Below are 24,494 nucleotides of genomic sequence, written 5' to 3'. Positions count from 1 at the left end.
GGAGTTAACAGCATACAACACCAGCAAACAAGTGCCAGGCATTAACAGTGGAACATGTTTAAAAAGATACAAGAAAAGGTACAAATTAGACCAAGCATAAAACACCTTCAAACTTGAAGATTATATTTAGTTTATTTTTTAAATTATTAAAAACTTGAGACAAATATAGAAAATGCTTTTTATGAAAAGATATTTAGCCTAGAAATACTGAAAACATGCAAGGGGGTTTGTCTGGTTAGTGGAATGAATGGGCATTGGCGGTGGAACAGATGTTACTTTCAGGGACAATTTGGAAAAAGCATGGCTACATGTATAAAAGTAGGATAATCAGAAGCTTGTTCACACACAGTGTTGGACATCTTCCATTCAATAAGTACTTTTAAAAAATCTCTTTGCTTAATGCACATCAAGAGATTTAGCGACAGATCTGCCTTGTGCTTATGGTTATGGTTATGGTTATTATAATTGTACATAATATATGGTAATACTTTCAAATAGTTACTTGAAGTCTATGTTGGCCCTTAACTATGCACAGAAATATTTTTCATATGAAATGCTTCCCAAATGGGGCCTAACAAACTGTTGTTTACAAAGAGTGTTCTTAGTCTGGGTATCAGAAACCTCACAATATTGCAATATTCAAACAATATTCTTGTTTGAAATCTCATGTGATTTGAGCATACTTGCCCCCAACCCTTGCAATATTTCAATTAAGAATACCAAAATTTTGTATGATTCAATGATAATGAGATCAGTAACCATACTTCTTTGAAAATATTAATTTAAAGATTCCACATTTGCTGTGATATCCACAGCCATCATACTGTCTTATTCCATCCTCAAAATCTGATAATGATGTAGCAAATCTACATAAATGAAAAGGCGATAAATTGCTCTTTGAAGTTTTTGGTTTTTTTTACAGAAATCAGTTTTTAATTCAAATGTAAAACATCTCAACAAAATAATTGTTTCAAATGTTTTTCTATTATTTTCTATTCATTTAACCAGAACAATCTACTTGCATCAGGGCTCAAAGTTTTTTATTTATTTTATTTATTTATTTATTTTGTCCAATACACAATGAGGGTTTTAGTGGGTATATATCTATATACACATAGTAAAATACATGATGAAGGTTATAGAGGAGATACTCAAAGTAAAATATATCTAAGAAAGAATAGAAAAGAAGATATAGTAATAGAACATATCAATGAAAGAGTAGAAGAAGAGATATAGGAATAGAAGAAAGGTATAGGAGATATAGGAGAGCAATAGGACAGGGGACGGAAGGCACTCTAGTGCACTTGTACTCGCCCCTTACTGACCTCTTAGGAATCTGGATAGGTCAACTGTAGATAATCTAAGGGTAAAGTGTTGGGGGTTTGGGGATGACACTATGGAGTCCGGTTCCATAGTGTCATCCCCATAGTGTCATGAGTTCCACACTTCGACAACTCGGTTACTGAAGTCATATTTTTAAAGTCAATTACTATGTTTTTATAAAACATTGAACCTGGTTGTAGATTATCCCCAGATGGGAATATTGATATAAACTTTATTTTGTAAAGTAGTAAGCATGGTTGGTTAGTTTAGAAGAAGTTTAGTTTGATTTGCTGTCATTTGTATTAATCATCTGTGAATAGATTAGAAAGTGGTGTGGAACTCTAAAAATAAAATACAAATAAGAAATCGGAAAGTAGGTCTTCCTTTGCAGACAACATCTGGCTATAAGCATTGCTACCGTAGAGTAGTTTCCAACTAATATACAGCTAAAACAAACTAGGGCCTGATGCATGTGCCATGCTGAGTCATTCATATGTTCAGCCAAAATCAAGTACAACACAGTGTGGATCACATGACTCTAACTAACTCATTCTTGCACTTCTTAAAATGCTGTTGAGATAAGAACAATTATTATAATTCTCGTGATTTGTTTTTAATTAGTAATATAATATATATATTAAAGCAGTTCTGGGAATTTAAGGAAGTTTATTCAATGAAAAAATCCTAAACAAAATAGGATGGTTTTCCTTAATATGTAGAAGACATAAAGGAAACTTTCCTGAATGCACACAGAGAGAGAGAGAGATTTCATTGCTAATTATTTTGCTATTGCCAAAAGTGGCAGCAGTCACCAATATAAGAAGTTATATAAACGGGCACAAATGTTTTTGTGTTATTACAAGAAAGCATGTGCTATAAATAAATAACACATTCATTTTACTGCTATGGTTTCTTTTTTCTTCCTCATGATTTTATTCACCTATATAGAACAGAAAAAATAGTTTTATCTCCTATCTATGTGAAAATATTTAATGAAGATCATGGTTGTTGAGTTTGACTAGGCAATAATACTGTATTTATTGCTGACCATTACATGGTCATTGCACAAATTTGGTTTGATTCCAGCTGATTATAAACAAACGCTTGCCTTCTTGATCTATCATTAATAATAACTCTTCCAACTATATTCTGCTACAATCTTTTTGATCTTTTTCATCTACCTCATCTACTGATTTATTACTCTTTCAAACTTTTCAGGCATAATTCTTTCTTTCTACTCATATCTTATTCCCGAAATGCTTGAGTTTGTGCCTCTTTATTGTCATTACTTTCAGGATCTTGTCTAAGATTGTCATTGCTTCCATCCTTAGGATAAGACAATAGCCCTTAACTGACTTTACCTGATTTTGAAAGAGGTAAATTCAAACAGGGCTTGGGTGTGAAATCATCACTCCCAGAAAAACGGACCAGGTTGAGCAAATACTTCAGAAGAAAGATATCCTCCCGAAAAATCCCAAAAGGCACTAGCATGCTAGTTGTATTGTTCCCAAGAAAGCTAAGCTATAGTTTTTATTGTTCTTTCACTATCTTTTTTCAATTTTGCAGCCTGAAAAAATAATTACTACCTTAAGTTCTTCAATTCAGTTGTAACTTTAATAAACAATATTTAATAAGCATCAGCATATGTATTTTTAAATTTCTATGTTTAATTCATCATGAATTCATTGTCTTCACTTTTGCTTATGAAAATCATGTCTTGAGATCTCCAATTTTTAGTATTTCACCTTCCTGATTCCAACTGTTCTTCTTTTCCAATCTGGCCACGTTTTGTTGTGGTTAGCTCAGGCCCAGCTCCTGCCACAAGGACTGTGGATGTGGATGTGGGGGAAACATCAAAACGTCACAGGCCTGTTTTGCTGCTGACAAGAGTCGGCCAGTGAATTATCCTCTGAAGAAGGAAGCGTCAGTGAGATGGAAGAGGGGGGCTTGGCAGACAGCCCAGGAAGAAGCCAATCTTCGTTAGATTCTGATGAGGAAACAATGATAGACCCACACATGTGTAGAGTTATGCATAGGAGAGAACAGCTTCAAAAGTATTACAGACGATAAGGGAGTTCACCTGTGGTTGGGTGAGGTTCAAGTAATTAGGGCTGCTGTTAAATGGGCAGCGTGCCAGTCTCGCAGTGTGGAAGATTATCTGATCGTACTTGTTGGACCTTGACTTGCCGTTTCAGGATTTGTTTTCAGGACTCTGGATTTCAGGACTCTGTTTCGATTTCAGGACTTTGGCCATAAATCATTGTGAGTTTTACAACGTCTGAAGAATAGTGGTTGTGACGCATTTCACAGTTACGATTTAATGGACTGGAGTTTTTTCTTGTCTTTATTATCTTACTGCATTCAAGTGTGCTTTGTTTTTACAAGAAATCCCTTTGAATGTAAAAAGGGAGTTTTGCTTCTATTTTGTTTCGGATAAAGAAACTTATTGTGTGTGTGTCTGTTTTGGCTATTTCTATCTTTAATTGAAGGCTTGTGTCATAAGGCCGCAGAGCATGTTTGTATTTTTATTGTGTTTATTCATTCAATTTATACCTACCACTATTAGTTTAGTGACCTTTGGAAGTCGCAACAACCCTGAAAAAGGTGACATGACTATTTTTCCTACTTACAACTATTGCAGCATCCCCATGATCAAAATTTGGGTGCTTGGCAACTGGCATGTCTTTACTCTCCCAGGGTTATTTGATCACCACTTGTAAACTTGTATTTGATCATCACTTGTAACCTTCCAGCCAGTTTCCAACAAGCAAAATTAATGAGGAAGCCAGATTTGTTTAATGACTTCATGATTCACTTAACAACTGTGGTAAAAAAAGATCAAAAAATGGGTCAAAATTCACTTAACAACTGCCTTGTTTAACAATGGAGATTTTGGGCTCAATTGTAGTCTTAAATCAAGGATTGCCACTCATCTCATTGTCTCAAGTGACTGGGTGGTTTAAAATAGTGTAAAATCATAAATATAAAAACATTAAGTGCATTATTAAAATTAAATAATATACTAAGTTTATTAAATAAAATATTCTTATTAAGCTTAATTATTAAAATTAAGCTTAATAACAATTAAATAAATAAAATATTAAAACCAAGAGTGTGTATGGTATAGAAACATAGAAGATTGACGGCAGAAAAAGACCTCCTGGTCCACCTAGTCTGCCCTTATACTATTTCCTGTATTTTATCTTAGGATGGATAAATGTTTATCCCAGGCATGTTTAAATTCAGTTACTGTGGATTTAGCAACCACAGTATAATATAGTGCCTCAGATAACCTGGTCTCATGAAGGGCTTTAATAGTAAAACATCTTGGATCAGACCTGCAAGCAGACTGGCAACCAATATGGATAAATATATTTATATATAATTTTTAGACATTTTTGGCAAATTCCAGTAAAACAGGATTCCCTGTTTCTCTGCTATATACTTAGCTCTCTTTGCACATTCACCTTGAAAATAATTTATGTTTGAATTGCTTTTCAAGAATTTCAAGCCGGTCCGACTCTTCGGAGAGAGGCGGCATACAAATCTAATAAATAATAATAATTATAATTTTCTAAGGCCATCTAGTCAGTTTAAGGGCCACTTAATCATTTTATTTTAAAAACATGGGTACAATTTTAAACTTAAAAGTTACATCCATTGCATCTCAAGGAACTCCGTTTGTTTATATATCAGAGAGCATAATGGTATCTTTCCTATTTTCTCTTTGCTGACTTTTACTCTTCTTGTTCTTGAGTGTCTTCTTCTTATCAAGTTCATAAGTATATGCGTGTGTTTGCATATTTTCCTGTTAATAATCAATGAAAAGAAAAGCATTCAGAAAAAAAGTATATGCTTTGAAAGTCAACCTTCCTATCATTTTGAAGACTGTCCCAGGATTGCTGATTTATCGAATACAGGATAATTATGAAATTAGAAGTCAAGAACAAAACACTTGTGGCTTCTTGTGATAACAGGTTTTTATTCATCCGCATGTAACATTTCTTATAATAGTGATAGCGTAATGGCAGAACATCTTCGTAACTGCTCTGTATCATGTGGAATAACTGGTCAAAATGCTTGCATGTTTGGACATGATAAGCATTCTAAGAATTCAAAGAAGACATCCCATAGACCATTTGATGTCTTGTTTTAGGCAAAAATACATTGGATTTTTCTTTGTTTCTTGTTTTATATCTATTGACCTCTAGGCTACCCTATATTGTAAATAAGCTACAAAAGCTGAGTTTATACAAAATACCATGTCAAAAGTGAATAAACCATAATACCGTACTATAGTGTATAGTAATGTGTGAATTCAGCATTAATTTATGAGGATGTACTATAGTGGCTCCAAAATTTTGCAGGCAATCAGCTCCAGCAGTTACTGAATAAAATCTATTACTCCTTTTTGCTGGAAGATGAAAAGACTTGTATTGCTGACTCTCTACGAAAACAATACTATGCATTCACCTGGAACTACAGTATATCCATTAGCAGACTACAGTCACCCAAAGCAATATTTTTGTTCAATTACAACCTTAATTTATTCCACAAGTAATTATGATCTTCCAACAGAGCAATAAGAAGTCCCAAGTGTGAATGCAAGATTTAATTGCATTGCGTGTATTGTATTATAAAGTTCTGTTTAATAAATACCTATGAAATTTGTGTAGTTCTTCTAAATCAGGGTCTCTGGCTAGGGAATTCTGGGAGTTGAAGTTCACCAGGCTTAAAGTTGCTAAGGTTGGAGACCCCTGCTCTGAACAGTCCTACATTTTCAGATTAACTTTCTTTCCTCTTTATTCAGGCATTAGAAACCTCTTTTTTTTATGCATCTAAGAACATTTTCATAAAGAAAGAGGGCCAGTTTGTATGGCACCAATAATGGGATTTAAAAATTTCAGCTATGGGTTAATTTTAGTGTAAATGTAGCTGTAGTTTTGAAAGAGAGTACAAGTTTGATTTATAGAATACTACATAGAAAATTTACAGGAAAGGAAGAAAATATCTTCAGCCTTCTTTCCACAATGATTATTTACAAGCAGCTTTGGTCTTTTTCAAATAAAACATTTGTGTTAATTGTTTTTCTCTGCCGAATGCCAGGTTCATTTTGAAAAGAGTAAACATGTTTCTGGAAACTTGAGATAATTGGTAATGGGAGACAACGCTGCTACTGTTAACACAATTGTCAATGCCTCTGCCTGGATCTAATCTTCTCTATTTAACTGTCATTTACTTTAGGCAAGAAAGGACTAATTAACGTGTTGGTAGATGTAGTGTCTTTTTAGTGACATACAGCAAGATTTGATACAATTATTTAAAGAAAATGTTATTTAGAAATAGGCTATTTCATAAGGTAACATTCTTTTTTAAAACTGAAAGGCCTTAAATCACTTATGTCAAATAAACCAGAAAATTGTAATGTAAGTTTGAAGGAAAACCCTTTACCCTATCTATATTAATCTGCACTGGTTCTGGGCTAGCAGGTGGAAGAAAGGACAATAATTTCACAGTGTACCAACAGGCTGTAGACTTCAAATAATATTCATTCATAAAAATTCACATAAAGTATTTGATTACAAAAAAAAAACCTAACTGTAACTTCAGCTTTAAAGCTCCTTGACTGAAGTAACCAAAAATCCAAAAGATTAGTTTAGTGTCACATCACAAGTTTGATTTCAATATACAGTGATACCTCGTCTTACAAACTTAATTGGTTCCAGGACAAGGTTTGTAAGGTGAAAAGTTTGTAAGACGAAACAATGTTTCCCATAGGAATCAATGGAAAAGCTATTAATGCGTGCAAGCCCAAAACTCACCCCTTTTGCCAGCCAAAGCGCTCCCCTCCATGGGAAACCCCACCTCCAGACTTCCGTGTTTTTGTGATGCTGCAGGGGATGCTGCAGGGGAATCCCAGCAGCACAAAAACGGGTGCTTCACTGGCAACGGAAGTCCAGAGGTGGGGTTTCCAGTGTGGGGAGCCTCAGCGAAATTGCAGCATTGCCAAAATATGGAAGTCCTCGAAACCCCACCTCCGGACTTTTGTGTTTTTGTGATGCTGCGATTTCGCTGAGGCTCCCCTCGCTGGGAAACCCCACCTCCAGACTTGTGTTGCCAGCAAAGCGCCCGTTTTTGCACTGCTGGGATTCCCCTGCGGCATCGCAAAAACCAGAAGTCCGGAGGTGGTGTTTCCCATGGAGGGGAGCTTCAGGGGAATCCCAACAGTGCAAAAATGGGCGCTTCGCTTGCAACAGAAGTCTGGAGGCGGGGCATCCCAGTGGCGGCGGCTTGGGTTTGTAAGGTGAAAATAGTTTGGAAGAAGAGGCAAAAAAATCTAAAACCCCGGGTTTGTATCTCAAAAAGTTTGTATGATGAGGGGTGTGTAAGACGAGGTATCACTGTATTGTATTTTAATTTGACATATCGTCTACAATATTCTTTCAATGTACAGTATTGTTTACTATTTTTATATTTTCCTTTTACTTTTATTGATTTCACTTTTGTTAACCAAATACTATTACAATTCAGGGGAGAGTTCCTCTTACCTGCATACCAGTGCTCATCGCGTGCATCATGACAATTTGCATGCTCATACGCTTGCTATGTGCATGCGTGCTTCCCACCATGTTATTTTGCTTCTGCGCATGCATAGAGAGCAAAAAAATGCCAAAAACCTGTGAGAGGATGCACTGTCATGTGCAATTTTGGTGAATTTTTAGTTCCACACATGTGTGGAAGCAAATAAATAGCTGAAATCACAGCATCCTCTCATGAGATTTTGCTTCCATGCATGCTCAGGAAGCAAAATAAAGTGGGGGGAAAAAGATATCACTGCATGATGGACCGGCGAAGATGGCACCAGAGCCATCATGCACAAATTGCCCAATCCTCTGACCGCTATTGGAACTGAGTTCCGGGGTATACAATTGGGAACCCACCACTGTTACAATTTATTGAATACATCTTTTGCCTAGACATGGGTATGAAATCTCTTACGCTAGTATTTTTAAAAACATATGTTTTATTTCAATTCTTGTTACTATAGTACTTGCAAGAAGTTGCATTAGAGAAATGGACAGCCATATCAGACAAGATGAATGAATGAATAAACAAATAACTAAATAAATATATCTTACAATATATTAGTCATTTGCTATTTTAGACCTGCTAGGTATTTGCTCATTATCCACTCATATTTTATTGCTTTTTTAATTGCATTTTTTTTACATTTTCTACACTCCTTTAAATGTGCATTTTGATTTTCTAGAAGACCAAGGCATATTGATAAAAAATTATCAGCTGTCCCGACGACTACCAGTAAGCCAGTAATAAGATGATCTAAGATTGATAGAGGTTTACTTCTATAAAACAAAAACAAAATTTCCCATTTCTACATGGAACATAGAATGGCTTCCATATGCAAACTATAGAACTACAGTGTGTATGACAACATGCAAAAGAGTTATTCTTTCTCCAGAAGTTGTTTTAATAGAGATTATGAAAGTTAAACAAGGAAATACTTATTTGGAAATATGCTGCCACTCATCTGTGTACATATGCATACTTTCCCTTGCTCTCCTTTTCCTTTCATGGTATTATGCAAAGAGGGCCATGTAAATACAAAATGTTATCAGCTTACAAGACAAATTTACAAAATTTGTTCTTAAAGCAGGCTTGCTGACCATTCCTTCTTAAAAATTCAATCCCCTGCTGGCATTAAAAATCCAAAACCTTTTTCTCAATGTAATAATGTTTTTTTATTGAAGAAAAAAGTTGAATGAGTAGTAGACTAAAATGATTTCTGAATCCCCATATTTTTCCATGACCCAGGCACAGCTACAGCACAATAAAACCTTTGTCTTTAATCATTCCTGCTGAAAGTCAGATGCAACTCAATTTTAAATACTTGTTTTCTTTTTTTAAAAATCCTTTGAATTCTGTTTGTGATGTATGCAATATTTAGAAGCTGGTTTTCGGGCAGTGTATTAATATAAACTTAAATAACCCTCAAAACGTCGCTACAGAGCACTGCACACCAAGCCAACTAGACACAAGAACAGTTTTTTTCCGAACGCCATCACTCTACTAAACAAATAATTCCCTCAACACTGTCAGACTTTCTACTAGTTTTTCTCATCATTCCTATCACCCATTTCCTCCCATGTTGACTGTATGACTGTAACTTGTTGCTTATATCCTAAGATTTTTATTAATATTGCTTCTTCATTGCTTATTTGAACCCTATGACAATCATTAAGTGTTGTACCACATGATTCTTGACAAATGTATATTTTATTTTATGTACGCTGAGAGCATATGCACCAAGACAAATTCCTTGTGTGTCCAATCACACTTGGCCAATAAAATTCTATTCTATTCTACAGTGTTCCCTCGATTTTCGCGGGGGATGCGTTCTGAGACCGCCCACGAAAGTTGAATTTTCGCGAAGTAGAGATGCGGAAGTAAATACACTATTTTTGGCTACGAACAGTATCACAAACCATCCCTTTAAATCCCTAAATTGCAATTTCCCATTCCCTTAGCAACCTTTTAGATTATTACTCACCATGTTTCTTTATTAAAGTTTATTAAAAAAAATATTTATTAAAGGTGGATGAAAGTTTGGTGATGATATATGACGTCATCAGGCAGGAAAAACCGTGGTATAGGGGGGGAAAACGCAAAGTATTTTTTAATTAATATTTTTGAAAAACCGTGGTATAGACTTTTTGCGAAGTTCGAACCCGCGAAAATCGAGGGAACACTGTATTCTATATTTTCTTACAAGTTTGAATAATTTGGCTTACAAAGCAGGCTTCTCCTTTATTGGTCCTACTCTTTTTGCAGCCAGACAGACAGAAATAAATTAGAAGGAATTAAGATGATCTGAAGTTCAAACCAAAACAATATAACATTTGCCATTTCTACACTGAACATGTGATACTATATGCAAACTATGTAACTTCAGTATATGAAGGAACATTTCCTGGCATGGCGATTAAGTGATGGACATCTGCTAACTATCTGCATAACAGGCCTCAGAGGCAGAATGTATGGTTTTCTAATGAAAGGGGGACCGACGGACACATAGAATTGTTACCACTGGAGTTACTGGCCATATGCCAAGGATAAATGTAGCACCTTTAAAAATATACAAAGCAGCTGAAACCAAACAACAGTGTTTTGTGTAATAAATTTAAGCAGTGGTAATTAGAGCATGAGTTAATGTCCTCTATTATGCTTCAGGAGATGTGTGAAAGTATATTGTTACGCTAGAAATAAATGTTTCACATAATTTGCAGGGAAGCTGATGGCAAACAGTAAAATCATATAAAAATCTAATGCATAGCAGAGAGTTCTTAATTGCTTACAGCTTTCCTGCAGGTCAAGTGAGCCATTTTGAATATTGACAGCATGTGAGGACACCCTTGAAAATGGCTTCTGGATGTTAAGAGGTGTGGAGTAAGTGGTAGAACAGAGAAATAAAGATGTATAGAAATTAATATAAATAACTGTATGAAACATATGACACAATACTGTTAAAATGTTTATTGATATGTAAATTGTAAAAAGGAAAAAAGAAAAAGAAAGAAAGAAAGAAATGGCTTCATAAAATCGCAATCATTGACTAAGTTAATGAACTCAATCTGTATAGTCTGGAGGACAGAAGGAAAAGGGGGGACATGATCGAAACATTTAAATATGTTAAAGGGTTAAATAAGGTTCAGGAGGGAAGTGTTTTTAATAGGAAAGTGAACACAAGAACAAGGGGACGCAATCTGAAGTTAGTTGGGGGAAAGATCAAAAGCAACATGAGAAAATATTATTTTACTGAAAGAGTAGTAGATCCTTGGAACAAACTTCCAGCAGACGTAGTCGATAAATCCACAGTAACTGAATTTAAACATGCCTGGGATAAACATATATCCATTGTAAGATAAAATACAGGAAATAGTATAAGGGCAGACTAGATGGACCATGAGGTCTTTTTCTGCCGTCAGTCTTCTATGTTTCTATGTTTTCATTGCCATCTTCTCCTGGCCATTTTTTTACTGTGCAGATAATAATAATTTATTATTATTATTTTTACAAATAACTAAAGGCAGTGAACATATAAAATACACCTGCCTCCTCCTATTTTTTCCCACAATAATAATTTTGTGAGGTGGGCTGTGCCGAGATAGAATGACTGGCCCAAAGTCACCAAGCTGTCTTCTTGGCTAAGGCACAGCTAGAGTTTACAGTCCACTGGTTTATAGCCTAGTGCAGTGTTTCCCAACCTTGGCAACTTGAAGATATCTGGACTTCAACTCTCAGAATTCCCCAGCCAGCTGGCTGGGGAATTCTGGGAGTTGAAGTCCAGATATCTTCAAGTTGCCAAGGTTGGGAAACACTGGCCTAGTGCCATAATGACGGGCACACCAGCTGTTGCCTGTTGCTCTTCTGGGTTCCAGCACGCATGTACATGCGGGCCAGCTGGTCTTCATATGTGGGAGAGCACTGGAAACTGAAAGCACTGGAAACTTTCAGAGCAGCTCCCTGGCATGCGCACTACAAACCAGAGGACCAGGTGATTATCATGCATGTGCACACCAGAAACCGGAAGCTCAGCTTCACAGCCTTTTCATGCACACTGGGGAACTGCTCTCCTGGTTTCTGGCATTCCCACATATGCACACCAGGAAGCTGCTCTCCTGGTTTCCGGCACTTTCCCATGCGCACATACACATTCCCATTTCAGCACTCAGTGCCTAAAGGTTCACAAACACTGTCATAGCATATAAATAAGCAATCAAATCACATTAGGAAACAGCCCATATAAATCATAAGGACACAAACAACAAAGTTATAGTTATGCAGTCAGAAGTGGGAGGAAATGGGTGACAGGAACGATGAGAAGATTAATAGTAGTCAAGACTTGGTAAATAGTTTGACAGTGTTGAGGCAATTATTTGTTTAGCAGATTTAATAGCATTCAGGGGAAAAACTGTTCTTGTGTTCGTTGTTCAGGTGTGTAGTGCTCTATAGCAGTGATAGGGAACCTATGGCACAAGTGCCACAGGTGGCACATGGAGCCATGAGGGCCTGCGAGGCGTTGCTCTGTGTCAGCTCAAACACATATACGTGCTCATGGCCAGCTGATTTTTGGCCTTCTTTTCAGCCATTTTCGCTCTTCCAAGGCTTTAGGAAAGCCTCCTGAAGCCTGGTGATGGAGAAAAATTGCCCAATGAGCCAACCATAAGTTCATTTGTGCTAGAAACATAGAAGATTGATGGCAGAAAAAGACCTCACGGTCCATCTAGTCTGCCCTTATAGTATTTCTTGCATTTTATCTTAGGATGGATCTATGTTTATCCCAGGCATGTTTAAATCCAGTTACTGTGGATTTACCGACCACGTCTGCTGGAAGTTTGTTCCAAGCATCTACTACTCTTTCAGTAAAATAATATTTTCTCACATTACTTCTAATCTTTCCCCCAACTAACCTCAGATTGTGCCCCGCTGTTCTTGTGTTCACTTTCCTATTGAAAACACTTCTCTCCTGAATCTTATTTAACCCTTTAACATATTTAAATGTTTCGATCATGTCTCCCCTTTCCCTTCTGTCCTCCAGACTATACAGATTGAGTTCGTTAAGTCTTTCCTGATAGGTTTTATGCTTAATACCTTCCACCATTTTTGTAGCCTGTGCTCATCACCCCCTGCCTCCTTTTTGCTGTCAGAGGTCTTCAGTAACTTCTTCAGTTTTGGATAGTTACAGCCACTGCCGTCCATTTCTTCTGCAGCAGGCAAGGCTTTCCTGAAGACCTCTGCAGCTGATAACAGAGCTCTGGATTGATCTGAAGTTCTGTTATCGGCTCACAAAGGCCTTCAGAAAAGCCTTGCCGGCTGCAGAAGAAATAGGCCGAGGTGTGTGAGGCATGGTTGCAACTGTCTGAATGTAAGTAGTAAGACACCTCTACTTCTGTTTCATTTCCAAACTTCCAGTTAGCTCATTGGGCTGTTTTTCGCTGTCCGCAGGCTTCAGGAGGCTTTCCTGAACCTTGGGGAGAGCAAAAAACAGCCCAAGAGGCCTTCTGGAAGTCCAGAGGCTTCAGTGAGGCCTGTGTGTATGCGTGGTGGGCAGCACGGGACTTGTATGCATGTGTGGGGTTGAAGCCATTTCATTATGGATGTGGGCCTGCGCATGCACACTCCTTTTTGGCACCTGAGCCAAAAAAGGTTCACCATCACTGCTCTATGGCTTCATTTTGAGGGAACAATTTATGTCCAAGATATGAGGGGTCGGTAATATTTTCACAGCCCTCTTTTTGACTCATGCAGTATACAGGTTCTCAATGGAACACAGGTTGGTAGTATTGTTTTTTCTGCAGTTCTAATTATCATCTGAAGTCTATGTCTGTCTTGTTGGATTGAGCTTCCTGAGTTGGTGCAGAAAGAACATTCTTTGTTGTGCTTTTTTGATGATGGTTTTATCACCTCTTGCCTTGACTACTGCAATGCACTCTACAGGGGGCTGCCCTTGAAAAGTGTTTGGAGACTGCAACTAGTATGTACCAAGACAAAGTCCTTGTGTGTTCAATCACCCTTGGCCAATAAAGAATTCTATTCTATTCTATTCTATTCTCAGTGGGTCTTACATACTTATTATGTTGTCCATAAAATAATATTGCAGAACCTGTTCAAGCATCAATGTTTTTCAAGAGAAGGACAGTGTTAATACCACCAATGTTTTTGACAATATATGTTTGCAGTTTCAGTTTACACAACAACTTGCTCAGCTATTCCATGTTGCCATAGTAACAGTTCATTGCCTTCCCATGGCAACAGCATATTATTTCTTAGTACCTGAATGACCTTTGTGCTAGCGATAAATTCTTACAGAAATAAGATAGGTGGGTTAAATATATGCTCCTTTCTGCAATCCAGCATTTTTGGAAGCTCACAAGGAAATGCAATATCTCCAGATGAATGTACAGACAGAAATGTACCCTTCCCTGAAAGGAGAATTAAAGCACCGTTTGGCAAACTAAGGTCCTGTAACATTTTTATTCCACCAGCAACTCATCATTCCTCCTATGTTAAGTATCTTTATAGATATGGAAAACTTGCCTGGTAAATTAGGGAAAGCCCATGGACAATGTATTATTTAGAGCAGTGGTGTCCAACCTTGGCAACTTTAAGCCTGTAGACAGCTCAGAATTTCCCATCAGCCAATCAGAATTTTGAGAGTTGAAGTCCACAAGTCTTAAAGTTGCCAAGGTTGAATTGCATTGGTTGCCGATTGGTTTCTGTTCTGGTTTCTGGTAGAAGTTTAGTAATTACAAATACTGTAACTCTCATTAAATGCATCATTTCATGAATAAAGCAACTCCGTTTATTTCTCTGCTCTTCTGTATTTTAACACCTTCCAGACATCACTTGGTCCGTTATCTCTCTCTCAGACACATTTCTCACATTCCTTTTCCTGCTTCACTTAGACAAGATTTATTTCCTAACTACATAAAAAAACAGCAGCACTGACTAAATACAATACAAAATTCTTTGGCTTACTTTAGCGTGGCGAAAAACCCCTTCATATTTCTTTTCAGCAACGTTGAAACTCCACCCTTCTTCTCCACTAGCCCCCTAACATGCCAAATACCTCACTACAATATTTAACCCATTCCTCTCCTTAATATCTTCTTCCAGACCTTTGCTCTCTACGTTTCTGAATCCTTCTGAATTTAGGGTTAACCCAGCGCGCTTCTGATTCTCCCTCACTAGATCCTGAACTCATAGCCCCATCCTATGGCTGGCCTCCCACCTGTTCTACTACCTGTAACCCCGGGCCCCCCACTAATTCATAAACACTATCTGAATCAGAGTCCTCAATATCTTCATCATCCTCCAACTGATCAAGAGTATGTACAACAGTTTCCGGACACAATTCAAAGTGTTGATAGTAATCTACAAAGCCCTACATGCATCGGGCCAGATTACTTACGGGACCGCCTTCTGCCATATGAATCCCAGTGGCCAGTTAGGTCCCACAGAGTTTGCGTTCTCCAGGTCCGGTCAACCAGACAATGTCATTTGGCAGGGCTTGGGGAAGAGCCTTCTCTGTGGGGGGCCCGGCTCTCTGGAATCAGCTCCCCCTAGAGATTCGCACTGCCCCCACCCTCCTTGCCTTTCGCAAGAGTCTCAAGACTCACATGTCGCCAGGCTTGGGGTAATTAGATCTAGACCCCCTGGCAATAAATGTGATGTATGACTGTAATTGAATTGTTTGATTGATTTTAATAAACTGGGGTTTTAGCTTGCGTAGTTTTTTAATTAATTAGATTTGTTTTGTATTCACTGTTTTGTATTGTATCCTGTGAGCCACCCTGAGTCTTCAGAGTGGGGCAGTATACAAATCTAATTAATAATAAAAATAATAATAACAACAGCAACAACAACAACAACATTACTGATTTAAAATAATGAAATATCCAGCTAGCTTAATTCTGCCAATCTTCATGTACTGTAGGACTCAGGAAATAAAAATACCAGAAAATATATAGAAATTGTGAACAGAGTGCAGCTTTGTGTGTCAAAACAAATGAAGAAATAGAGTAATTTTTTCCATATTTGCCTTCCTCTTCTTTTATAACTCTAGCTCTCTGTGTAAACAAAGAGAGCACCTATGATGCAACCTCAACAAACATTGCATGTTGGAAATAATCCTATTTAAAAGTAAGCTATTTGCACTAAATCAGTTCAAAGGTTACAACAGAGTATTTGAAACACACCCACTTACAATTAAAGAGCTCAGCCACTTAAAAACACTTGGAACAATCAACTTCCAAACCAATTAAAGTATTTACCAATAAAGCGGTATTATTTTAGACAAGTCACATGTTTAAAGTATCTCTATTCATTCTCTCTTTTCTTCAGGTAAGCAATAAACAAAGTAATAATGTAACATTTAAAAACTTTTAAAGCTAGCACTTTTTCTTCCAAAAGTATCTAATGTCAGGGTTCCAAATAACACCTCCAACAAAATAAAACTCCAAGGCTCGAACTTCCTCTAAGATTCCATTTTATTAGATGTGTCATTTTGGCACAACTGGGAAACCCCAAATCTGAAGAATTCCAGGTTTTCCCCATCCAAGGGAAAGTTCAAGTCCCTGCCCAGCACCCACATGCCCATCACATGGTCCAATCAAATTGGAGATGCCTCCCAGTCATCCAACTCCAGGTGCCAGGGCAAGATGACCTTGACTCTCTGAGAGAGGAATGTTATTTTGGCTATACAGTGGTACCTCTACTTAAGAACTTTTCTAGATAAGAACCAGGTGTTCAAGATTTTTTTGCCTCTACTTAAGAACCGAGCCCGGAAAAATTTCCCAGGAAATTTGAGAGCGGTATGAAGGCCTGGCCAGTTTCCTTCCATTCTCCCTTTAATCCTGGCCATCCTGGGCTTTTCTGGGCTGCCAGAAGAGCCTTTGGATGGCGCTTAAGGAGGCTTTGGCAGCCCAGAGTGAACGGAGCATTTTCCTTTCTCTGGGCACTGCAGGAAAGGTGGGGCAGGTGTTCCCAAAGCGCTCGGAGAAAGCGCTCTCACAGCCGCTTTGCTCTCCTGCAGCCCCTTCGCTGATAGGGCTTTCGTTCAGGGCTGTCAGTGAAGGGGCTGCAGGAGAGGCAGGGCGGGCATTCTGGAAGTGTTCGGAGAAAGCGCTCCCAGTGAAGCGGCTGCAAGAGTGCTTTCTACGAGCACTTTGCGAATGCCTGCCCCACCTTTCCTGCAGACCTTTCACTGACAGCCCTGAATGAAAGTGCTTCCAGTGAAGGGTCTGTGAGAGGGGCGGGGCAGGCGTTCCTGAAGCACTCAAAGAAAACCCTCTCACAGCCCCTTCACTGGGAGCGCTTTCACTGAGCCAGCCCCTTTGCAGCCGCCCCTCTGCTCCAGCCCCCCCTCCCAAAGGGTGGGGCTGCCATGTCCCAGCGGATTCCATCCCTCTTGCCAGGACAAGAGGATAGTGGCGGCGGTGGCGGCGGTGGCGGCGGTGGCGGCGGTGGCGGCGGCGGTTTCCCTTTGAGAAGCAGAAGCAGTGCCAGGAATGCCACATCCACCTCCCCCGCCGCCACCCGCCCCTGAAAAAGGATCCGAATGCCGGCAGTAATGGGTAAAAGGGGTGAGTTTTGAGCTTGCACGCATTATTCATTTTTCCATTGATTCCTATGGGAAACATTGTTTCATCTTACGAACTTTTCACCTTACGTATCTCATCCCGGAACCCATTAAGTTCGTAAGACAAGGTATCACTGTATTAACTGCATGCATAAAACATGCTAGACCTTAGTTTGGGGATAGATCTTATTTTCAGGGAAACGTGGCATATTTACTGTCCTGCAGAACTCTGGAAGAAATAAGCCCTCTTTATAGAGAGTTTAACAGATAATATTTTTCTGAAGCTCCTGAAACTCCAAAATGTTTCTGAATTTAGCAATAGAGAAATTCAACCTCTCGGGTATTCAAGAATGTCAATAGGTTTTCATATTGTATTTCCCCTCCCCCAACTGTGTTTCTTATTTCTAATCCTACATCTTTCTCAGAAAAGAAAGGTCACGAAAAGGTTGGTCAAATACAATGAACTAAAGATATACAAGTATTAAAATCACTGCAAATTTTCATTGGGACTGGAATGAAAGGGGGACAAATTGGATTATGAGAAGCTGACATTTTAGAAGTGCAACCATAACAGGAAATTGTACCTAAGGTTGGAACTGCTTACCTCCAATTTGACAGCCCATCTACAAATATAAGTTTTCCTGAACCATCTGGACAAATATATCAGCAGGAAAGAGGTGCTCACATTTCAGATACGATGCAAAGGCTCCCAGACAATCTGAAACCTTGTAATATCAGAAATTTGTGGTGTTTTTCTCCTTTCTTAAGCAGAAAACATGATGGCATCACATATGTCAAGATTTCATTTGGGAAATGCCTCAGTTGTGTCATGATGTCACAACTGAAATGAAATTATCTATTTGTACAATGACTTAACTCTTCCTTTTTACAGATGCCCTCGACAGGAGTACCAGTTTTAGGCTTCAGAAGAAATGGGTAGAAGAACTCTATAGATGACGGTGGCATTTTGAATTACCGATAAGATGAAAGAATGGAGACAACTTGGCAAAAACTGAAATATATTAATGTAAGTTGTTATGAAGGTAAAGAAGATGATCCTGAGGGATAAATGCATGATGCAAGATCTAGGGAATAAAAGATACAAATATTTTTAAATCCACAACAGACAGATACTATATGTAAGCAACTCAGATAGACATCTCCTAATTCAGTGGTTTTCAACCTGGGGGTCCGAAGCCCTCTGGGGATCGAATGATTGTTTCACAGGAGTCACCTAAGACCATGGGAAAAGTCAATTTTCCCATGGTGTTAGGAAGTAAAGCTTCTATTCTGGCACCTAGGAACATATTTTTACAATCTGACTAACCAGGCATTTACAGTGGGGGTGTCCCTCTGACTTTCCTGCCAATCAGTTTAAAGCTCTGTTGGGAGAATTGGCAGTAGACTTATAGTTGGGTGTCACCACAACGTGAGGAACTGTATTAAGGGGTCGCATCATTAGAACGGTTGAGAACAAATTCATCAAAATGTAAGAAGGAGAAGGAGGTATAAGACAGATTTGCAAAAAAATGTTTTGTGGCCAATATCAATAAAAGTAAATTTAGCAATTCTGTGGAGCTGGTTTCTTGGTCTGGATGCATAGTTCCCTGTAAGTTGAGCAGTGAGCAATCGCTCACTTAAAAATCATCATCAACTCAGAGTTTTCCAAACCTGTCCAGAAGCCGAGAGGGAAAGAGTGAGAGGGAAGGAGAGAGAGAGGAAGAGAGGAAGAAAGGAAGAGAGAGAAACAGATAGAAAAAAGAGAGGAAGCAAAAGAGAAAGAAAAAGAATGAGAGTAAGGAAGAGAGAAAGAAAATCAAAATCTAGTTTGAAACTAGCTCAACTATTTAATAATTGGCATTTTGATATTGATAGAGTTGCCCTATTATGAGCTCACTGTTATAGACACACAGTACAGTATTTTATTTTGAAATTCTCTGAGGCAAAACAGGGTGGGTTTTTTATTTGTTTGTTTGTTTGTTTGTTTGTTTGTTTGTTTATTTATTTATTTATTTATTTATTTATTATTTCTGTGCCGCCCAGTCCCGAAGGGACTGCCGCTCAGACACTATACTTTTCCGCCCCCCCCCCCCCAAAAAAAAAAAAATTAGAGGGAACACTGTCTGGATGTTTATAAAAACGGAGAGGCAGAAATGAAATTTAATAATAAAACAATCTTAAATGATAAATGGACATATTGTTTCTTCCCTAGTCAGAATAACAGGAGAACTCTTTGTCTATTGATTCATCAGTGACTTTATGACACACAGCAAAGCGTTAAGAATACATGTAAGCTGCTAATAAAAAGTGGAGCTTGCAAACTTATTGTGTTTATCTTTGATTTTATTTTTTTCCCTTCAGGAACAAGGTAATCCCTCATACATCAGTAAAATGACAATGTGAAAGTGTGCTGATGGTGTGTTTGAGGAGTTACACAAAGTCTGGTAGATCCACAAAGACTATCAACGCAGTTGCCATTTTCTCTTCACTGAAATCTCCTACATGCCAAGAATAAGACCTCCTGCCTCACTTATTCAATGATGTTCAGTTTTGTTTAATTTATTTATTTTCCTCATAAGCAACTCCATAACTCACCTCATATTCTCCAAGAAGCCCCCAAACTCCCCATAGAAATTTGGAGAGAGAGCAGAAATGTCTTCAAGGGGGAATACAAATAAGATGACTTTTCTCTTTAAAAATAATAATAATGCACAATACAAAACTGAAATAAAAAAACAGATATAAACACATTTGAAGAAAAAAAAAGAAAAGAAATAAAAATACAAAAAAGAAAAACAAGAAGAAATTCAGAATAACAAAAGTAAAATAAAGTAACAATTGGAGAGATATTTTGCTCTTACCTTCTTTCCTTATTATATTTTATAGATTTACAATATAATATTTAACTTGCAGATTACCATATCTGTATTTTCACGCTTTCCTAAATTAACTATACAGTATTTCTTAAAAACAAACAGAAAAATTTCAATACCTCTTTCCATTTTAAAGTTATAATAAAAATGTTTCTTAAGGGGAAAAAAAACTTTAAAGGTATAGAAACAATAATACTGAAAGAAACAAGGCTAACAAAGCAGCTCTAGTCTATAAATATTATGGCCTGACTGAATTAAGGAAAAAAGGTCTTAATTTCAATGTTGATAAAATTCCTTTTTGCGATTCCTTTTTTTGTAGCTAATTATACCATTTGTCCCAGATTTTGTAGAAGACTGTATCTTCTCTCTCTTTAATCCACATAATTAACCTATTCACTTCAGCCAATTCCATTATTTTATTTATAATATGTATATTTGTGGGTATGTGGTCCTTTTTCCAATTTTGGGCATAGCATATTTTAGCAGCAGTAATCGTGTATAATAAGATATTTATCCTCTTTTTTAATGTTGCTATCAATCATTCATATAAAAATTTCCGGTTCAAATTTTATCTCCACTAAAGTAATTTCTTTTACCCATTTCCATTTCCCCCCCAGAAATATCTGACCTCCCCACATGTCCACCACATAATTTAATATCCTGGTAACATTCACCATGCACACAATTTGGAAGAGATATTTCCAGGTGTATCTTCCAAGGATTATTACAGTTACATCTAGAAATACAATGTTATTCTCACTTTCACTTACCACTGGAACCAAGCAGAGCCAAAAATAGAAAGATGAGTCTGGGAACTAGTCCAAGATATTAAAAGTGTCCCTGTAAATAATCTGCGTAATGCTCAGTCATTTCTGGCTTATTTAAAACAAATGTTTCCTTCTCTATTTTTAATAAATATTTGTCCTTTAATTAGAATGGATGAACAATTTAAAAGGTCAGTGTCACTATTACCAGAACCTAAAAGTCAGAGGTGAATTATTCTTACTTTTGCTTACGTCACATATTCCTATGCATGCCTAGATATATGTCTTTAGTTAGTAACTGCAACTGTGTCAGATGAAGATAGTGGCTTTTTTCTACTACTACTAAAATAGAAATATTCTGTGCAGACGGAAGGAAAGGCTGCAAGCTTTCTTTGCCTCCTTCCTTGGACTTCATCATCTCTTAAAACTCTTCATATCATTGAGGATCTTGGAAAATCTGGCTGCTTGCCATTTTGCCTCTGAATACAGAAGACCCGTTGATGGAAAGAAACAAGAATGAATCATGCTCATTCAATCCAAGGATTGTTGTTTTTTCTTTGCTTCAGCAACCATGACAACATTCATTTATGACTGGGATGTCAGCCAAGCACCCAGTTAGGGGAGAGGAAACAAAGATGCCGGCATTTTTTTAAAAAAAACAATCCAAGGAAGACCTATATTTACAATGGAATGTAATTTCTATAAAACACCCTTAAAAGAAACCTTACTGGAAAAATACTTTTTTTCAAAGTGCTCACGTTCGGGTCCCACTAATCACAGAATAGAAATCAGGAAGTCAGGGGTGTCCAACATTGGCAACTTTAAGAATTTCAAGTACCAGAATTCCCCAGGCTCTTGTCTGACTGGGGAATTCTGGGAGTTGATGTCTATAGGTCTTAAAGTTGCCAAGGTTGAATAACTCTGCAGTTTGTTTGTTTACTTACTTACTTAATTGCTTGCTTACTTACTTACTTACTTACTTATTTGTCAAACATGTATAGGATAGTAGTAGTTTGTATAAACATAACATAAGTAAAAAGTGATGATAAAAGAAAATAGGACAGTGAGACAGGAACAATAGGCACAATGGTGCGCTTATGCACACCCCTTACAGACCTCTTAGAAACAGGTAGAGGTCAACTGTAGACAATCTAAAGTTAAAGTTTTTGGGGATTTGGGGAAGAAACCACAGAGTCAGAGTCACAGAGTCATTCCAGGCATTGATCACTCTATCGCTGAAGTTGTATTTTCTTCAGTTTGCGTTTAGTTTGAATCTATTCCATGCTCGTGTATGTTGTGGTTGAAAGTGAAGTAATCATTAACAGGAAGGACATTTTGGGATATGATTTTATGAACTCAAACTCAACCCTGACAGGCTCAAACTCAACCCTGACAAGACGGAGGGGCTGTGGGTTTTGCCTCCCAAGGGCAATTCCATCTGTCTGTCCATCACCCTTGGGGGGGGGAATTATTGACGCCCTTTGAGAGGGTTCGCAACTTGACATCCTCCTTGATCCACAGCTAACATTAGAGCACCATCAGCTGTGGCGAGGAGGCCGTTTGCACAGGTTTGCCTGGTGCACCAGTTGTGACCCTATTTGGACAGGGAGTCATTACTCACAGTCGCTCATGCCCTCATCACCTCGAGGTTTGACTACTGCAATGCTCTCTACATGGGGCTACCTTTAAAGAGTGTTCAGATACTCCAGATCGTGCAGAATGCGGCTGCGAGATCTATCGTGGGGCTACCCAGATTTGCCCATGTCTCTTCAACAGTCTGCGGCCTGCATTGGTTGCCGATTAGTTTCTGGTCACAATTCAAAGTGTGGATAATGACCTATAAAGCCCTACATGGCATCGGACCAGAATACCTTCAGAACCGTCTTCTGCCGCACAAATCCCAGCGACCAATAAGATCCCACAGAGTTGGCCTTCTCCGGGTCCCGTCGACTAAACAATGTCGTCTGGCAGGCCCCAGGGGAAGAGCCTTCTCTGTGGCGGTCCCTGCCCTCTGGAATCAACTCCCCCCAGATATTAGAACCGCCCCCACCCTCCTCACCTTTTGTAAATTGTTAAAGACCCACGTATGTCGCCAGGCATGGGGGAATTGAGATACCCCAGGCTTATATAGTTTACGCCTGGTATGATTGTGTTGTATGGTTTTAATTATGGGTTTAATATGTTTTTAATATTAGATTTGTTGCACTATTATTATTTTGTTGTGAGCTGCTCCGAGTCTACGGAGAGGGTCAGCATATAAATCTAATAAAGATAAAGAACTACATTTAGATGAGATCAGAGGTGACGTAGTTGTAAATTGTCTAATCGCAATATTTCAAGTCTGGTGGAATAAGGTATTTTGTTGTGAGTGGAGGAGTGAAGCATTCTTCTTGTGAAATATTTCTGGACTCTCTAGATTGTATTAATGTCTGATATTCAGTGCGGGTTCCAGACAAATGACCTGTATTCTAGAATTGATCTAACAAATGTTTTGTATGCTCTGGTTAGCAGTGCATTGTTGCCAGAGAAGAAGCTACGTAGAATTAAGTTAGTGATTAGATTAGTTCTCATGATGTTCATTTCTCTCATTTGTGTTCACATCTGAGCATCTTAAAGTCATCTTTAGCTATTCCAGCTTAAAACAAATATGATTGATTTCATCATACAGTGATGGGGATCCTACTGTCCACTTAAAACTGGTGCACGCATATTCCCTCCTTGCTGATGCCTAGTTGCTGGGCATAACCCCATGTGTTTAGCTATTTTAGGCTGGAGCAGACAGACCAGGCCCTTGGCTCCCCCAACCTTCATGCACACAAGTCCCAGACTCATACTAAACCAATATAGGGCTTAACCAGTCAGAGCAGGAAATCTATGGAGTGTCCTTTGCCAATTCTTGATAGGACTGTACTTTAATATAACTGTCTGTCTGTGCCTAGGATCTAATTAATACATTCCAAGAATAGTTTTTTTAAAAAATAACCAAGAAAAATATCAATTCGACCCATTCATTTTTGTAGCATCCAGAAAGGCAGTTCACAATGTCTTTAATCCAGGGGTGGGTTCTAATTTACCTTACTGCTGGTTCACTTCCCCCATGCTGAATGGGGGCACCTCGTGGGCATGTATGTGCATTGCCCCCATGCCCGCATGTGCAGTGCCAAAAAGTTCAAAAAGAAAACAAAGCCGAAAACAAGATGGCGACTGCATGCCCAGTGCCATAAACTTTGCTTCTACACATGCTCAGAAATAATAAAAAAAAAATTTTTTTTTAATGATGGCGGCACCCACGGACTTGCACCAACCGAACTGGGTTGGTGATGTCACCGTGACATCACCAATGGATCGCAAACTAGTCAAACAGTGAGGCACCCA

At 38.2% G+C, this 24,494-nt stretch overlaps 1 long non-coding RNA gene across 1 annotated transcript; it reads left to right on the top strand.

The window, feature by feature from the left end:
- Nucleotides 1-13,197: 13,197 nt before the first annotated feature.
- On the top strand, nt 13,198-21,841 carry LOC139170378 (uncharacterized). Its single transcript, XR_011559619.1, has 3 exons — nt 13,198-13,267; nt 18,375-18,509; nt 19,844-21,841. It is a non-coding gene; the product is annotated as an uncharacterized lncRNA (long non-coding RNA).
- The last annotated feature ends 2,653 nt before the right edge of the window (nt 21,842-24,494 follow it).

The sequence above is a fragment of the Erythrolamprus reginae genome, chromosome 7, assembly GCF_031021105.1.
Source record: "Erythrolamprus reginae isolate rEryReg1 chromosome 7, rEryReg1.hap1, whole genome shotgun sequence".
Taxonomy (NCBI): Eukaryota; Metazoa; Chordata; class Lepidosauria; order Squamata; family Dipsadidae; genus Erythrolamprus; species Erythrolamprus reginae.
The sequence above is the reverse complement of the archived record's forward strand: the minus strand, read 5'-3'. Positions and strand labels throughout refer to the sequence as shown.